The 16,114-nt window shown below is 43.9% G+C and overlaps 1 protein-coding gene across 7 annotated transcripts in view; it reads left to right on the forward strand.

Annotated features, from left to right (window-relative positions):
• The first annotated feature begins 9,013 nt into the window (after positions 1–9,013).
• The window catches only part of FYN (FYN proto-oncogene, Src family tyrosine kinase), a 141,343-nt gene continuing 134,242 nt past the window's right edge, over positions 9,014–16,114 (forward strand). For 5 of the 7 annotated variants that reach the window (XM_071806628.1, XM_071806632.1, XM_071806627.1 and 2 more), the window contains exon 1: positions 9,046–9,421. The gene's annotated coding sequence lies outside the window, so the exon portion shown is untranslated. The other 2 variants (XM_071806630.1, XM_065833142.2) reach the window with 2 other exon arrangements.

The following is a 16,114-nucleotide window of genomic DNA, read 5'->3' on the forward strand; positions in this document are numbered from 1 at the left end:
GAGAGTCACTAGCAATAGCTCCTTCATAATTCTCTTTAGTAATTTAGTGTCATTTTCTACTTCAGTTGCTTTACATCCTCAAACTTAATGATGAAACGACTCACAGCAAACACAATTGCTAGACATTTCTTCTTGGTTTGGGTGTCTCTTGGTTTTGTAGTGATAATTAACTCTGTCCAAAAGCTACCACCTGTCTCTGCTGTAGGAATTGATACTCCAAACTACAACTCACTAGCATCACATCGTGTGGTTGCCTTTTCAGTCATACTGATGTATTTTGCAACAGGATAAACAATCACCTGTTCTCCGATGGTATATAATGTTTATGTGTGGTAACCATGTCTATGCTCCTTTTTATTTTTTTCAGAAGTCACCAGCTCTCTGGTGGTGGGAAAAGAGTAGAAATAATGTCAGCTAATTTAAAAAACCTAATATTAAAGTCCTTTAGAAATTTTCTTTAGATGCAGCTGTGTTGCTTTTACCTCTTTGGCATATAAACCTTGGGAGGTCAGCAAATGCCTGTGGATGACATGACAGAAAGTGCACTTTACTGTGTTTTCATCCAAATTTTAATCCACTTCCTGAACTCTCTCAGAACAGTTTGTGGCCATGACCAGCTCCAGCTGCTGGTTTCCTTGTTGGTGCATCAGCAGGTTATGAGATACATGTTGTTCCCAGTAGATCCTACCAATCTCACGCCTGTTGTGGACAGGCATTGCTCACTTCTTCTGCAGATGGGATCCTAAATGTCATTCCCAACTCTCTATATCTGGATGAGACCCATCATCTTGTAGAGGAGCCATTTGACTTACCTGAGTGCTCTTGCCATTGTTTCTGTTTGCCACGAAGCACTAGTAATTGTTCTGCTTCTCCAAAGTAGTTAATCCTCATCCAGGAAGGTACTTAGTCATGAGTTGCAGTTGTCCGCAAATGTGCGGCTTGTCTGGTTATGGTGCTTGCCTGTCTTTTCCTCATCCAGTCATATCATGGGGAAAGTAGCAGCACATTCACAGAGGTGGTTCAGGGACATCTGAAAGGCACTTTTAGGCAAAGGTAGTTTGATTACCAACCAACCCTTCTAAGCTCTCAAATGAAGGAAGCACTGAAGTGACGCAAAGCATAGGCAACTGAAAAGAAAGAGCATCCTGTTGGGTAGGAAAAGTGCACAAGAGAAAAGTGCAGCAAAACACTCATGCACAGAGAGTCATTATGATCTGCATGAGGAAAGATGCTTATCGTGCCCGAGCTAATACAGTCATTCACGTGGTGACACCCACGACAGCCTTGTTGACCTTACCCTCAAGGGACTCAGAATAATGATGGCAGTTTGAATTTTATGCCATCCTACTACCATTATAATACTCTAGCTGGCCCTGGTTGACTGAGTGCACCTCTCGAAAAATACTGAGGAAGTCTTTATCACTTCACATATTCACTACCGCCCTACTGCTTGTTTTGCATTTGATTTCCTGTGTTTGTTTTTTTTTTTATTTGTGTCAGAGGGTTTGATTTGGGGCAGCATTTTCTGAAGACATCTTGTGTTTGTATCATCGGGTTGTCTGAGGTTTACAGCAGCATTTCTTTTTCCACACCTTCACACTGCAGTAATATTATGTGCCTGCATTATCTCACTCTCGGTCTCTCTTCCTGCCTCTTTAACAATGTTTTCTTAATATTTTTTCTTTCATCAGTACATTTGATCTCAATGACTTCTCTTTCCATCATGATTGTATTCAAAGTCTTTATGCAAGGCACCCTTTATTACCCCTCAAATTATTCATGTTTCCCTTTTAGTTTTGTCTACTTTTCTACCTCTATACATTTGGGGGGTTTGCATTCATGGGGGTACATTTTCATGTTTTCACTCTTCTACTTAGTGGATTAACAATTCTAGGTCTGGTCCACCTTAAATCTTGCATTTACATGGGAAACTGCACCTTAACCTTACACTGCTTTTGGAGGCATGTTGATGAATTTTAAGTCTTTAAAATTCTTATATTTAAGTCCTTTAAGATTTGATAATCACATGAATCTTGGACTGTTCAGCAAGATGATCTTCTGTTCCAGTCTTTTGGTTACATGCAACGAGCAGATACTCCTTCTGGGTGGAAACAGTCTTAGAGTTTTTAGATCTTCACTTGGATGCTCACCAGCTTAGGACTGATGCATCTGTTCAGCATGCAGCTGCATGTCTATCACAGAGAGCAGTGTGTCTGCTTTTATTTTGTGTCTCTTCTGCCTGGCTTTACTACATCCTATATCTGTTTTCCATTGCAAGCTAGGGAACGTCCAAATGATGAGCGTGGTCTATCTGCGTACAGGCAGCTGTGACACACTGCCATGATTATTATTTTTTATTTAGTTGAAGGATCCAGAATTTGTTCTTAATGATAGATGCAATTACAATTCCCAAGCACAAAAGCCTCCCAGTTAGAAATTAAGCTGATGAGGTCACATGTTCACTTTGACATTGTCAACAAAATAGGCAATTCGAAATACTACAAGAAGGGAATACTACAAGAATAGGGAAAAATGAGGGCGGTGGCACTCAAACCTGCAGCTCCACAATGGCATCCTGTGGTGCTGCCCAACATGATGGCAAGCAAGATGATGTATGCTTCGTGGGAGATTCGCACTGAATCAAATCCATTTGCAGGGGCCAGCAGACACAGTGTGGGCAAAGAGCATGATGAGCACACTGCTGACTTGGATGTGTCTTCCTTGGAGGAGACAGCAGTGTGAGATGCTCTGATAAATAAACTGAAAGCAAACATAATCTTGCTAATCCTTATTTGAAACCCAGTCCACGAGTCAGCATGTCACTAGAAATAGGGTTAGTATCAGTAAGGCAGTTATGTCAAGACCTTAGGCATGTGACAGGGACAAATGGATGGGGCACTAGAGTGAAGACAGCCTCCATGAGCATGAGTAGAAAGGTGCAGATTTGGGAAAGAAGGTGAGCAAGAAGATCTATGTGAAGTTGGGCCCTCGGCCCAAACCATGGAACCACCCGCCAGTGCTCTACTGTCAGCAGATAGCTGGAAACTCACTGGTAAAACGCTCACTTTGTACCTTCCTGATCAATGACCCAGAGAGATGATGACAGCCAACCGCTTCTGGGTGGTAACTCTGAGCCTCCAGGAGGAGGAGTGCAAGCAGCCAAACAAGTCACCCAGCCCTCTAATAAGCTAATTAACACATGTCTTTGCTAACAATACATATGGAGTCAGACTACTTCCATATGACAGATCTCTGGGTTGTTTTACCATCAAAAAAAAAAAAAAAAAGGAAATCACACCCACAAATAGATTAAAAGAAGATGAGAAGTGGAAGGTGAAGTGTTCAACAGTTGGGTAGTGCCAGAACTGGGACAGTTTACATAACCTTGCTGTAGCCTCTCTGAGTGGATGCAGTAGTTAGTCACAGGATCATGAGTCTCTTTTTCCAGAGAATCCTGACTCATTTGGTGATGTAATGGACAAAAGGATTAAAGAGAAAAATAGAAATATTGCTCTCCTCACATTCATGAGGTGGTACTGTGCAATATTTGCTGTGCAGAAAGCCCCAACAATGGAAACAGAATTATTAATTTTCTTCATGAGCTTCTGCAGTACAGCCTGCCCAGAATACCTTTTAATTATTTACAAATAGTAATTCATCTTCATGCTGCACAAGGAAGAAGATATTGTTATCCTCATTTTATATGTTGGGGGTGGAAGCACTAAAAACAAAGTTTTCCCTTGAGTAATCTGAGGTATCCTTATGGGGTAAGCTATCACTTAACACTCGCTTACCTTTTAGACCTGAAGACTGCTATGTTAGTTCTGTTATACAGTGTGGCTTGGAGATAAAAAGTGAAAGACATAAAACAGTTTCGGTTTTTGGATTTTTTTTGACATTTGGGTATAATTCTTTGGAAAGTGTATGCTGCTGGGAATCACAAAGCCATACGTGGGCCTGTTTTTTGGAAGACAGAGTATGTATCTGCAGTTTATCAATGCATCTGCTACAGGGTTGGTCTCTATAACTGAATTAAGAAAGTGACACTTAAGAATAAACTTGGGCTTCATGCTCCAGGTTTATTGCACCATGGGAAGCCAGCTTACCCAGCATTCCTCTGATGCTCAGCAGAGGGCTTATGCTGGCAGCAGGAGGACAATGATGCATCTTTAAGTGTGTTAACTGTTCTTCATTTCTACAAAATTGTGTAACGTAATATACATGCTGCTTTCTGTATCTTTGAAAAGATACTATTCCCAAAAAACAATGAATATATTCCTTGGCTGGATTATAGATGCGCTGTTGTTCCCAGTGCCCTGCTTCCACGGGCTCCTCACTGCCATTTAGAAAAATATTTTGACTGAAAGTCAACTTTCACAGAGAGTTTAAAATGTTTCTTTGAGAAACTAAAATAGGACTAAGAATTTTTTTCTGATTTTAGTAGGATGCAACTTTTAATAAATCTGGAAGTTATGAAAAGAGGGATTCAACATTTTTAAGTTATTTCTGGATTTCCTCAGGTAATGCCACGTGTGGTTTTTTCCTTGTGTCCATGTGTAACGATACAGAGTGCAAACACATTTGGAGCTTATAAACATGGACACTGGACAATGAGAAAATGCATTATCCCATTTGAAGATGTTTAGCACTTGCTATGCTGGTTTGGGAAAATCTCTGCGCAGTGTCTGAGGAAACATCTCTTCCAGTTTGTGTTTTAGGGACTTCCTAAGACAAGAAGTAAAACAGGCTGGTATGAACAAAAACATTTGAGATCAGGCCCTCTACAACAATAAGGAAGGACTCTTCTGTTTATTCTTTAAAGTCATAATTGTGATCAAGTTTCCTCTGTCTACCTGCTCCCACAAATACCTATATATTACACAAAACATAAAGCACTCTTGCCCTATCCCTGCCAATACCCTTCCTTCATGTTCCATGTGTTAGCGTGATTAGCACTGACAAGAAGGATGAAGAGCTCAGCCCAACCCCTTCCCTCCTGCTTCCAGGCTGCTGTTCCCACCTTGAAGATGGTGTCCCCAGGGAGGCAGACCTGTCACTTCAGCATCCACTGGCAGGAATCACCCGTGAGTCAGCAGGGCACATTAAGCACTCCCCAGCCGAAGCACCTCCTGAAAACACAGTGGGATGTTCCAGGCAAATACTGTCAGCCTCTTAAAATACTGTAGGCAAGTTCAGATCCTTCCCCCCCCCCCCCCCCCACTACTCGGTAATTATTATTATAATATGCTATAAATGACAGGCTATAGGTGGTAAAATACACACAGCCAAAAGGAAAATGAATGTGTCGCTGAGTTAGCAATGTAGAAAGGGAAGAAGTGCAAAGAGAAGGTATAAAATGGTTAAGCTGATTAGTGATGTTAGTCTGTTTTTGATGAGTGTATTGGTCTGAGTGAGGAATTTGAACATGACATTTGGTTATCCTTTTGAAAAAAAAAAAAAAGAAAAAAAAAGTAAAAAAAAAAGACACTATAAAACTTAGCACTTTGGAGATCTTTTAAAAAACAAGTTTGTTAGGTTCTCACTTTTATGAATTATGGCTTGGAAGATTCCAGCAAATAGTGCTGATTTTCTATTTTTCTGAGAGGCAGTCTAGTTTTACCAACAGTGGTTTGAAACAGCCAAGAAAACTGATGTCCTGCCTTGTTGTACAAAAGACCTGTCTTTACATGTCCTTGCTATCACAAACTTCAGCATGTGTTTCTTCTCAAAATATTATCTTTCAGTACTAACTCTGCCTGTTATTTATTCAGCATACATTTGTGATGTCTGTCACTGATTTCTTGCCTGCCGAGAAGTCCAACAGGTGCTTATGTGTCATTTTGTGACCGTTGTGCTGCATTCCCATGTGCTAAATTATTAATAAAAATAAATCATAATCAGGCTCTGTAATTTTCATATTTCTTAACTGCAAAAATGTAATGGATTTTTGCAATGCTAGAAAGACAGAATCAGGGAATAGGAAGGAAAGGGGAAAATCTCGACACCAAAAGAGAAAATCTTGACACCACATTATTTAGCACACGTAACTGCAGAATTAAGGGTTTGAAAGTATTTTTCATGAGGAAGATATATTTCAGTGGACATCATTTCAAGATTTCACTGAAAAAGTATTTTAATGTAAGGTTGGAGAAAGACAGATAAAGTAGTTTGGCATGGGTGGAAGGCCACAAAGATGAAGGTGGTAGAAAACAGTATTAGGGACTTAAAGTTTAGACACTTAGAAAAGCTGAGGGAATAAGAGGAAAGGGGGCTGCAGGAACTGAGAGCAGCTCTGCTGGTCTTCAGGATCCTAAAGAAACTACAGCTCCCCTAGGGGGGAAACCCAAGGCTTCTTCTCATGTTTCCCATGCAACTGCCAGCCCTTGGTTTCTGACTCCACACCTCACTGCTCTTCAGCTGTACTAGCTCGGAGCATCGGAGCGTCAGACTTCATACAGCATGCTGCCAAGCCAGTTTATCTGCCCAGGCTTAGGGCGGTTCTGTGGCTGACGTGTGATATTGTCTTGGTCTGCTTTCATTGATCAGTTGGTTATTTTCTGGTTTGGCTCAAAAGGAGTGGCTGTTTGATTGTTTGTTTGTTTTTATTTTGCCTTGGTTTATGTTTGGGGTTTTTTTGTGTTTTTGTGTGTGCATGCATTTGTTTTTGTTGTTGTGTTTTGGTTTGGTTTTGGTTTTGGTTTTGCTTAGGTGGGTTTTGTTGTGGTTTTTGTTGTTGTTGATTTTGGTTTGGTTTTGTTTTGCTTTTGGTTTTTCCTTTGTACCATTCTGGTTTTAACTCACAGCAAGAGCATTCAAAGTTTTGGACAATAATTCTTTATTCCCAGTTTCTTGATTACAAAATTAAGTACTTTTTTTTTCCCCCCTATAGCTCTTGCAGGAAGAACATCTGTTTTTTCAATTAACTTCCAGGATGTCTGAGATTATAAACCTCTATTGACTTGTGGGGAGGTAAGAGTGTGCACAACCCTGTAAAAAAGGCAAATTTAGGGCATGCACAAATGCACCTTTTCCTAGAGCCAGGTGCTGCTTTTTTGCTGAGGAGCTTGGAGTATTAAGGCACCATTTGCAGTCCTGAGAGCCTCCAAGCTGGAAGCCCATAATTCTGCCCTCCCTCCAGACTATGCCAGGCTGCTGTGGCTGGTCTCTGGCCAGCAGCTCCAGTTCTGCCTGAGCCTCTGGCTCAGTGGATGTAGCCTGAGCTCCTCAAAGTCCATAGAATCAGGATGTTCAAATCAGAATACAGTGTCTCTGGAAAGGCAGGACTAGATCTCTCCACTGAGCTGCTGTTATCACCCACCAGGATGAAAAGCAAAAACTGTTTTTTTCAATCAAGCTATACAGTTCTACTTCTGTGCTGTTTATACCTTCTATATGGCAAAACACATTTTTAAAAATCAATTTGTGTGGAAAGAATAGGAGTGAAACTAAAAATTAGCTACCTAGAAGCCTGAACATTTTGTTTGTTTATACATCTATAATCAGAAGAGACACAAGTGACACTTTCTTTTGGAATTCCTACCCTCTCCAAATTTTTTATGTGAATTAGTGGAACAAACTCTATAGGGCCCAGAAATGTAATAATCAAGAGTCACCTACACAGAGAAGTGAAATACTGTTTTGTTGTAAACATACAGCTGTAGACATCCTGATAGGAAACAAGGTTACATTTGAACCTGTAGAACTGTAATTTCATCAGGAAATCAAATCATCAAGATGAAATTATTGTCTGGTTAAATACCAGCAACCAAAAATGAAATCTAGGGAGGAGAAGGAAAAGAGAAATGTAAACCTTATTTGTTGAAAACTTTTATTATAGTTCTTATTGCTATTTCAACATGGTTTATTAAGTTTCTCTCCCTCTGCATCTGTATTTTACATACCTCTCCTGTTTTTCTTGGAGACTAAACTGCCATTTCTTCAGTGGTAAGGCAAAAGAGCTTTCCAAGCCTAGGAGACGAATGACAGCGAGATGTGCCAATCTGTCAACACAGGAGCATCCGAGGTCATGGGCAAGGTTGTGTTGGAGAGGGGGCCTGAAGCTGGAGTACGTGGTGCTTTCAGTAGGGTGTTGGAGATGGATGTGAACATCTTGAGAAATGCCGAGAGGAGTTACGGCATTGTTGAGGACATGAAGGGAACAGAGTGTACAGACACCTTTTCCTATCACCCGCCTGTGGAGCAAAGTTCACCACAACTGGAGGACAGCAAAGCCTGCAGGACTGTGGATACAGGGCAAGACCGAATCCCCAGCAAAAGCACCCAGCCATGCTGCGGGGACAGCTGGTACACCCCTGGAAGATGGCCATGGTGGGGCTGATGCTCCTCCCAATGCCATCATCTGAAACACTTTGTGATTAAACATGAAAAATAGAATAAAGCCATAGGCCTGGAAAACCTCCGCAAATTTCACTACCACCATAGCCATATAACCCACTATTGCCAAATTCAAGAATTAGGGATAAAAAAAAAAAAAAAAAAAAAAAAATCAATGTACAAGACGTCGTCTTTTACAAAGAGACATAATCTGCTTAAGGTTGTTCTCCCGTTTATCGGGGTTGTTGAGACGCTGAGCTTCACGCCTCCCCGAGGCACCCAGGCCGGGTGAACGGAGCGGAGCCCGGGGCGCGCAGCAGCGTGAACCACTCCGGCGGTGGCGGGTGGCGGCTGCGACCCCCGCCACGGGTTGGCCACCCCTCCTCTTCCTCCTTGTCCCTTCTCTTCGCCTCCGGCTCCTCTTCCCGGCCAGTTCGGGGCAGCCGCCGGCACGGTCCCACCGGGCTCCTGAAGCGCCTCCCGTTACCCGCAGCCGGCACCCGGGTGCTGCCCTCGCCGCGGCCGCGGCAATCGGGTGCCGTGGGGCCACCTCCCCCGCCCCGCCTCCCTCGTCGCTCGCCAATGAAAGCGATGGCAGCTGCCGGCCGCGCCTCACCATAGGCTGACGGCCTTGCCAATCTGGGACCATCCCCGCGGCGGGGCGCGGCGGGCGGGAGGAGGCGACTGCAGGCTCCGTACGGGCGGGTGAGTGGGGCCGGGCGGTGGCGGCGCTGCGGTTGCGCCATCTGTCAGGAGCCCCGGTGGGAGGGGAGGGAGCGCCCGAGCTCCGCTCTCTCGGGCGTAAGTGGAGGCGAAGCAGCAGCAGCAACGCGGAGAGCCCGTGCGAGCTCGTCCCTGCCCAGGCTGCGGCTCCGCCACCGCACAGAGCCACCGCCTCCGCGCCCGGCCGGGGCTCGGAGCAGCGTGTCTGCCCGCGGGGAGAGGCAGCAGCGCCCGGAGCGGCGCCCCTCGCTGCGGGCGAGCGGGCAGGCGGGGGCAGCCGGCGGAGGAGCGGAGCGAGGAGGATGTGAGTGCGGCGGCGCCGCCCCGGCCCCGCGCTGCGCTGAGCGGAGCCGAACTGCCTCAGGTACCGGAGGGGCCGGAGCCCGCTGCGCCGCCGCCTCTCGGGGGTAGCGGGGAGGGGGAAGGCGGCGGGAAGGATGCTGCGGCGCGCTTGTTTCCTTTGTGCGCCCGAGCGGAGATGGGGTGCGGGGGTTGCTGGGGAGGGGAGGCGGCCGCGCCGTTACGGGTATCCCCCGCGCATCCCTCCCCCGCTTCCCGTTGCCGCCGTCTCCCCCGCCGGCCGCGGCCTGCGGTGCAGGGAGGGCCAGGGGCAGCGCCAGTGACCGGCTGTGCGGGGCCGGGGCGGGCGGGCGCTGCGCCCCTTCGTGCCTTAGGGGTCGGCCGTGGCTGTGTCCCCCTCCCCGCAGCAGCCGGCCGGGGAGAGGGGAGGGGAAGCAGCACAGGGCTGTATTTGTTGCCGCCGAACTGCGAAAAAGGGGAGGGGGGGAATAAATAAAAAGACCTTCTCTCTCTCTCTGAAATAAATCGTATAGGATTTGCGCGTCTGTGACAAAGGCCTCTTTCAAGGGAAGAAAGAAGGGACGCACAAAATGCCCAAGGGTGGTAGGATGTGAAAAGAGGCTTGTTTCTTGTCTTTCCCCTAGAGCCTCTCTGTTCCTCCCCAGATGAGGCCGCTGATCTGGTGCCAGCTCCTTTTCCAGCCACATTTTAGATTAGTGAGAGATACCAAACGCCACACCATGGGTGCCAGCGTTTTGCTGCATCTGCAGGGCTACGGTGTACGTGTCGCCAAACCTCCTTAATAATGCTCAGTTTGGTCTCTGCTTCCTAGGGAATTTGCCTTATTTTTGCTCCATGTGGATTTTGCATGTGTGTGAGTGCTAGGAGAGGGCCAAGGAGGGGGTCACTTTGTGAAAACAAGACCATGATATCTTGGTCTGTTCAGCAGTGACAGGGAGGGCAGGGCTGAGTCAGTCGGTGCTAGATGAGAAGGTTTAGGCTGAGTGGAAGGCGACCCTCTGCAGTTGTTCATCAGTCATTCTGATACACTCTGATTCTTAAAATGTTAAATAACAAGTGGGAATGGATCGGGCTTTTGAAATGCATGCAGAGTACAGGGAACGCCTTTGAGACCTTGTCATTTTCCTCCTTGTATACAACATCCTTAACTCCCACATCCTTCCTTCCACCATCCCTGCAGCTGTAACACTTTCCAGTGTCTCCTCCCCACACACAGTATCTTTTAAACTAGTGTTCTGTGGCCGAAGCGTAGAACAATTGCAGGTGAAGATCTGTTTGTTTACGTGCTTGTGGAGGAAGTGTTTTCATTAGGGTTGGTCTGATCTCCTGTGAGGAAGAACAGTAAGCTAAAGGGACACTGTCAACTTGAAATCCGGAGAATGTGCATGATGAATGGAGAGCTGTGTCCAATATTACACCCACCGTCAAGCTCCCTGCTGGAGATCTGTGGTTTTTATAAGCCTGTCTTCTGACTCTGTGGGTTTGTCATGCAGTGAAGGAGTAAAAACACACTTCAAAGTTCTGTTAAGTGAACAAAGGAAGCCAGAAGAAAAATACCAGAATGGGAAGGGAAGGCAACATCTCCAACTTCTCAATTACATCCAGTGCAGCCACTGTTTGACCTAATGGGAAACTGTAGGGAAGAAAAGTTAATTTTTCAACTCAAATGTTTACTTAGTATCGGTAACGTGGAAAGGTTGTTACAGTGCCACCAGTTTTCAGCACCTTGACATATACGCTTAGAAAACTGGTAGCACTTGCTGGGTGTCAGTAGATTTGTGCTGTTTCACAATTTTTAAGAACAATTTGAAGAAGTGAATCTCAATGGACTGGAGTTGGGCCAAAGGTTGGACTTGATCTCTGAGGTCTTTTCCAACCCAGTCCATTCTGTGATTCTGTGATCTCCTGAAAACAAAACAAAACACAACACAATGGATGCCTTCTTGATCCTTTTTTACCCCACAAAGCTGTGATTTTGATGAAAAAAGGGAGAGAAAGATTGCCTAACTAATGCCTTCAAAAAATTTATATCTTTGGTAGTAGACTGCAGACTTGTCTTAGTTTGTTGAAATGTTGAGATGCTCTTAGAGGGTGCCTGTAAGCCCGATTCTTCTCTACCTCTAACAAATTACTGCCTCATCTGCATGGCTCATCTTTGGCAAAAATAAGAATTTCCAATATGAGGTTGTCTAATGGTAGGCCACAGACTGTGGGGGTTTGTGGTTTCTGCTTCGGGTGTGTTGTTTCGGAAATTTTATGTTGCCTGCTGGTGGAAGATGTATTGACGTGAAATACCAGTTAGGTATAAAACCCTGAACAGGCTTCTCTATAAATTGTTTTGAAGTTGAATAAATACATGTCTTCAGTAAGGGATAAACAACTTTGGCATATGGGCATGGCAGTCGATGTAAAGCAGAAAAAGGTGGTACAGAGTTGTTGCTTACTAGTCACTTTCATTCTGAGTGTCTTTAAAAGTTAGGACTTATTGATACATTTCTGTTTTGTTCGAGTAAGATACAACATTGCTGAGGAACTAGTTGTTTTTGATATACTCTACTAGATTTCACAATACTATTGTGTGAAATGCCTGAATAGTGTCATCCAAAATGGGGCGGGGGGAAGGGGTGGAGCCTGATATGGAAAGGGCCTCTGGGGCCGTTGGCCCTGTGGCTTAGCTGAATATTCTGATCTGGACATGGTATGGTCTGCACTGAATTTATGGTGTGATAAAATTGTGGCTAGACGAGTGAAAACTGTCCGGTGCCTTTGTAATGATTTAACACTGTAATATGGTACATCTACAATATCATATCCTTAGTTGTACTAGGGAAGGCTGTTGGCCACCTTATGCCCAATTACTTTTATTTAATCAGGATCTTCACTTTGCTGTCTTGCTGCATTACAGTGCTTTCATTTCATGGAGAGAAAGAGTTGCACACATATGTTTTCCCTTCCTCCTCTTCACTGGGCTGCTCATTAATATTTGATTAAAACTTGTTTTGTAAAGTTCTTCTTAATTCAGTTTGGGCACTACTTTGAATGTATAATAATGGCATTCATTTGTGTCACAGACAGAGCTTTGTAATTTGCTATATGGGCAGGTCTGCTGCTGGCAGTGTATATTGTCAAAATGACCTTCCTTTGAGAGGAAGAAAACCAATAACTCCTGTCCCTATCCCACCCCTGCAGCTCCCACAGAACTGTCTCCACAAGTAATTTTGCCCTATTTCTCCAAAACCAGGACTTGAACTGACAAATCTAATTCACCTGAGCAGTCTCATTGAAATCCAGCAATTAAGGACTCCTTTGGTAACAAAAGGCCTACAGATCTGTATTGTGCAAATCAGCGATTTACTCAGGGAGAAACCCACAAAACAGTTTGCTGCTTCTATGTGGAGCATCCTGAGGCCTTGTTACCAGGGTGGTTGTGACCCGTGTGGATCTCACAGCCCTGAGCGAGGGATGTGCCTGTGTTGCTGCAGCAAGCTGAACGTATCTTGCATGTCCGAGCTGGTATGCCAGGGGAAATGCTGCCTGGGCCACCTAATGCAGAGTGCCTCAGAAGGAGATGAAACTCCTGGATGCCTTGCTTGGCACCGCAGTGGCTTGCTTTTAGAGTTTAAAACCTTAACCTGCTTTTGATAAGATAGAAATAATGATAATATTAAAAAAAAAAAAAAAAGCTCACTATTTTGTATTTCAGAAGGTGACAAACATGCAGGTGGAGAAAAGTTGGGATTTCTAGCATTTGCATCCCTTCGTGGGTTTTGCCCTTAGCACCTGACCTCTGGACTGAGACATGACAGGTCCAGATGAAAGGTAACAGGTTAGGTTTTTTCAGTACATCTGAAAAGCTTACGACACTCCTTAAGGAGCAAGTGGGCCTCGTTAATGCTGTGCTGTAGGACTGTCTCACTTCTTAACATGCTCCAGCACTGGTTTGGTTTCAGGCAGGTAAACTGCCTCTCGGTTTGAGAGCGGTCAAGTTAAACCTGTCTGCAGGAGATGTCCTTGAGCCTTGAAACTAGAAACAGGCCTGATCTTATGTGAGTTTGCAGCCAAGGAGAAGCGCCCTGTTCTCCTGGCTTCAGAAAAACAATGACATTTTGTAAAGGATTTTTGGAACTTTCTTTCACTTGGAATGAGAACAAAACTGAACAATATCAGCACTTTTACTGGGGGAAGTGAAAACTAAAATTACTTCAAGTCCATCAAAACATGTCATCTTGCTTCTGACTGTTTTGAATGATAACTCGCTATGAAAGCAAGGGCTTCAACTCAAAATATTGGTGCCTGTTTGGAAAAAAATAGAACCTTTGACATCTTGACTTTTTACTGAAGTGTGATATCAGCAACAGATTTACAGAGCTTTAAGATATGGAAAGAACTACATTTTCTTACAGAAAATGACTGTCAGGTTTTTCCTGACCAGGTCCGCTCCTTGTATACCATGAACTTGAATGCATGTTTTTCATCAGAAAAAGCCATCAAAAAGCTAGCCTGCAAGTATCGGCTGATTTGAATTAGATGACCTGAGTGAAATTATCTTTTCAACAGAGGAAACAACAGCAAATGAATTTTACACTTGCTGTCCTTCCCAAAATGCAGCTCCTTCTTTTGTATCAGAGGCATCCCCACTTTAATGGCTTTACTGGTGTTTGTGACAAGGTGATAAGGGGATAGGTTAGCCCAGGTTTTCCAGCTCAGCTTCTCCTGATTCAGGGAAGTCTTGCACCTTTGAAAGCTGCTTGTTCCACACTATAATTTTCTAGAGTATCTGTGATTAATAAGGCCTGCTTGATTAAACCAGTAACCTAAATTCTCAGTGCAAGCTAGTTGATACTCTTCACATTGTGACATGGTTTAGTATGATGAATTACACAAGGCAGCTGCGATGTGAGATTGTTTTGCTAGGAATAGAGAAGGTCACTCATCCCCGATTATTTGTTTTATTTTGGTGGGGATTTTAGGAGTCAGCAATGACTGGGTGGCTTTTCTAGCCTCAGGAAGTTCTTTGTCCCATCCTGCTTTAGGTACCCTGTGGCTACAGTCAGAAAGGAGGGATGTTGAGAAGCAGCTGTCAAGTGATGTGCTCAGTGCTTTGAAGTATAAAGCAGCCTAGCCAGACGTCCTCAAAGGAGCAAGCACTACTTTTAATAGTATCAGATCCTGTGTTGTGAGAGCAGTTACTGAGCTGTCCCCAAAACAAAAGGCCCTGTGGTTGGTGGCACAATCGGCACCCAGCCCTGAACACAGGATCCACCTCATATAGTATACTTCACTTCACAGCTCTTACGGTGATCTGGGAGGACCTGCCTTGCATCCTCAATTCTGCCTTGCAAGAGCTCTTGGAACTCTAAAAGGCAGATAAACATCTAAATCCTTGGCTATATAAGGGCTGTAACAGCTTATTTTAACCCGAAATTGAGATCTTACTTTTCGGGCAAAAGGTACCGTCAGTACTGAAATTTCCAGAAATGCTTAAAAAAATGTTATTTTATTCACCAAAGCTATGTCACTCACAGTGACGAACTTAGAAAGTGTTGTGAAGCTGAAAGTGATGGTGATGGCACCAGCACAACATATCACGATGCAGAGATGTGCCTGGGGTGGGGGGACATGGAACAGACCAAGTGAAGAGCTGGCTGAAGCAGGTGAGAGGAAGATGCGCTTGTGTGTGAGTGAGGACATTTGCTTTAAGAGAGAAGTGATTGACACCACTTAAATTTGCAAATAACTTTTGTTTTAGCGATTTTTGGAGGAGAGAGGAGGAAACCTGAAATGATTGGCTTGACTTATATGAAATATCTTCTTCGTTTGAAATTGTACTTTTCCTCTTGGCTCCAGGTTTCCCATGTTAGCAGATTTGACCAAAATAGTTCTTGAGCCTTTTTGATGTAGTCCAAGATGAAAATATTATTGCCAGATAATTTTCGTCTAGTCAGGCCTCAGTTTGCGATGTGAAGCTATACAGTGAAGTTAAGCAGGAAATGAGAATAAAGATTAATATAAAATACCCATTCAGGGTTTGTTTTTTTTTTTTTTAAGAAAAACTTTTCTATTCCATGAAAGTTCTCTGATGACCATATCTGGTGGTTCCTAGCATCCTTTTTCTTCCTTTTTTTTTTTTTTTTTTTTTTTTAACAAATAAACTTTAACATTCATTTGAAAGTTTTTTATTGTATTTATTAAGACCTTCCAACCTCCCTTGTTCTAGACCAACCTGTGTGTGAAAGAGCACTTTGCATAACATTGATCTTTGACTTGCAGCTGTACCACTTACAAAAGAGGCAGCTCTGAAGGTTTTCCTGCCATGACTTTGGAATATCATGCAGTTCCTATCTTGGCTCCTGATATCAGTGTACAGACAATTGTTGATTTTTTTTTTTTTTTTTTTTTTTTTTTTTTTTTAAGTATGTTGTTTTTTTTCCCTTTTGTGCCTGACCTTTAGACTGCAAGATTGCTCTGGGGATTATAACTGAAGTTGATGCTCTTGCCTAAAATAATTGGAAAGACTTGTTGTTGACTAGTTCAGAAATTCTCCAAGCCAGCACAGTGTGCTCTGTCACAGCATCATGCTGGGAGATGAAAGCACTGGGGATCTAGCTGGAGCTGAGATTAGCAGCAGCATTGGTCAACAACATCATGTTGTCTCTGGGCTATCGGTGAGGCGCACAGTAAGAGTGCTCATGGACTTTTTCTCTCTCTTTTTAGCCCGTACAAAGTTCATGACTAT

Source organism: Patagioenas fasciata, chromosome 3 (assembly GCF_037038585.1).
Source record: "Patagioenas fasciata isolate bPatFas1 chromosome 3, bPatFas1.hap1, whole genome shotgun sequence".
Lineage (NCBI taxonomy): Eukaryota > Metazoa > Chordata > Aves > Columbiformes > Columbidae > Patagioenas > Patagioenas fasciata.